Below are 2,853 nucleotides of genomic sequence, written 5' to 3' on the forward strand. Positions count from 1 at the left end.
GAAAGGACAAGGCCAAGTCGTTCCCCAACAAGAGCAACTTCACCAAGAAGACTCCTCCCAAGGCGTTGGTGGTACAAGAAGAGTACAATGAGGATGATGACGATGATGAAGATGGTGAGTCGGTTGCCATGGCCTCCGTTGCCATTGCGAAGACTCCACGGGTGTCTCTCTTCGACTCACCCAATGAGAACATCACCGCCAAGTGCCTCATGGCTAAAGCCACCAATAAGGTAACCTCCAACGTCAAAACTACCATCATTAATCATCCTTCTTCGACAGATAGCATTGATGAACATGAGGGGACAAATGTGGAGGAAAATGAGTTTGAGATGTTTATGGGTAAACTCAAGGGTAAATCCAAGAAGCACTTCGTTGCTCTCTTGGAACAACTTGGTGAAGCCAATGACATGATCGAGGCTCACGAAGGTACCATCTCTAAGATGGAGGGGCATAGTCGTGACTATGCCGATGAGATTTCGGATCTTTCCAATGCTCTTGACGAAGAGCGTGGTCTTCGTTTGGCTCTTGAGGAGTCATACAACGATGATCATGCTAAGTTAAAGAAAGATCTTGATCATGCTCTTGTTGTGTCTCGTGTGCTAAACTCCGAGAAGGCAAAACTTGGGGTTGATATTGCTAGACTTAAAGAGGAGTTTGACATTCTTGACAAGGCTCACAAAGTCTTGAAGGGCGTTCATGCTAGCCTCAAGTAGTCTCATGATCAACTCCAAGTAAAGCTAACTAAGGAGAAAGCCACCTTTCCTCATATGGTGTTAATTGATAATGCAAATGCTACTAACCCTTGTTGTGAGCATGTGCATCTTGTTGAGGAGAATGCTAAGTTGAAGGAGCAACTTGAGAAAGGCCTTGTGTCATGCATACAAGGTGAGAAGAACCTCAACGATCTTTTGAGAAACCAAAAGGAAGTTGTAGCCAAGGAGGGGATTGGGTTCGCACCCAAGCCCAAGAACAAGAAGAAGAATGACAAGACCAAACGACCTCCTCCTCTCAAGCAAACTTTCGTGAAGGAGGGAGAGGGTGCTTCCAAGGAGAAGAAGAACAATGCGAAGGGTGACGGTGTCAAGAAGGGCAATACCACCCCATCCAACAAAGCCGGCGACTTTAATCCTTCTTATGTGTTATGCCGTGCAAGTGATGGGCATGTTTATGCCAAATTTGTTGGTTCTCCTAATGAGTATATTGAATGGTCCATTTGGGTTCCTAAGACCCTTGTTACTAACATCAAAGGACCCATTACAAAATGGGTACCTAAAACCAAGCATTGATCTCTTGTAGGTGTTTGCTTCTGGTGGGGGATCATGGTTGCTCGATAGTGGAGCTACAAATCATATGACCGGAAGCAAGGACTTGGTGGTGGACGTGCACAAGATTCCATCTATACCCACCAATGTCGAGTGGGGTGATGCCTCGTCTTCTAAGGTATTGGGACTCGGCAAAGTTGTCATTTCTCATGATCTCACGATCGAGAAGGTCATGCTAATTGAGTCCCTTGCATACAATTTACTTTCCGTTCGTCAACTTGCTACCATGGGCTTTGCCACTTTCTTTGATATTGATACCGTGGCCCTCTTGTGGAGCAAGACTCTTAAAGTAGCCTTTGTTGGGCATGTCGAACGGTCTCTATGTGATTAACTTTTCAGAGCGACCCACTAAGACCGCGACATGCCTAATGGCTAAAGTTGACGTGGGATGGCTTTGGCATCGCCGTTTAGCCCATGTCAATATGAGATCTTTGCAAAGTCTTCTCAAGGGGGACCATGTCCGTGGACTAACTAACGTTAGTTTTGCTAAAGATCGTGCTTGCAGTGCTTGTATCGAAGGAAGGCTTCATGAGAAGGCTCACCCTCCCACGACTCTCATTTACTCGAAGAGGCCTTTGGAGCTCCTTCATTTGGATCTCTTTGGGCCTCCATCCTTTGATAGTCTTGGGGGTAGAAAGTATTGCTTGGTAATTGTGGATGACTATTCAAGATACACTTGGGTGTATTTCTTCAAGAGGAAGAGTGAGACCCAACAAACCGTCATTGACTTTGCAAATGAAGCCCAACGTCAACACAATGCAAAGATCTTGACAATAAGAAGTGACAACGGCACCGAGTTCAAAAACTACACCTTGGATGAGTTTCTTAGTGATGAGGGGATCAAGCATCAATATTCCGCACCTTACACCCCTCAACAAAATGGTGTTGCGGAGAGGAAGAACCGAACGTTGATGGATGCGGCAAGTACCATGATGGCGGCGTTCAAGTCTCCATACAACTTTTGGGCCGAAGTCATCAACACCGCGTGTCATGCTTCAAATCGGCTCTATCTCCGCAAAGGCTTGAACAAGACTCCATATGAGATACTCACCGGTAACAAGCCCAACCTCAAGTACTTTCGGGTGTTCGGGTGTAAGTGTTTCATTCTCAAGAAAGGTGTTCGTTTGTCTAAATTTGAGTCTAGAGCTCATGAGGGCGTATTTGTTGGTTATGCTACAAACTCCCATGCTTACCGTGTTCTCAATAAGTCCACGGGACTTATTGAGGAGACGTGTAACGTGGAGTTTGATGAGAATAACGGCTCCCAAGTGGAGCAAAGTGGTACTTGTGATGTAGGTGATGAAATTCCTCCCCAAGCCATAAGAAGAATGAGTGTTGGTTATATCCTACCCATTGAGGAACCCCTTGTGGCCGAAGGAGAAGGACAATGCTCCACTCAAGTGGAGCCATCACCAACCCAAGACCCACACGCTTCCGAAGAACAAAGTGAAGGCTCTCAACCTCATGAACAAGATCAAGGGCAAGATCAACCTCAAGATGGTGGTGATCCACCAAATGATGCCCAAGGTCA

This window comes from Triticum aestivum, chromosome 1D (assembly GCF_018294505.1).
Source record: "Triticum aestivum cultivar Chinese Spring chromosome 1D, IWGSC CS RefSeq v2.1, whole genome shotgun sequence".
In the NCBI taxonomy this organism is placed as follows: Eukaryota; Viridiplantae; Streptophyta; class Magnoliopsida; order Poales; family Poaceae; genus Triticum; species Triticum aestivum.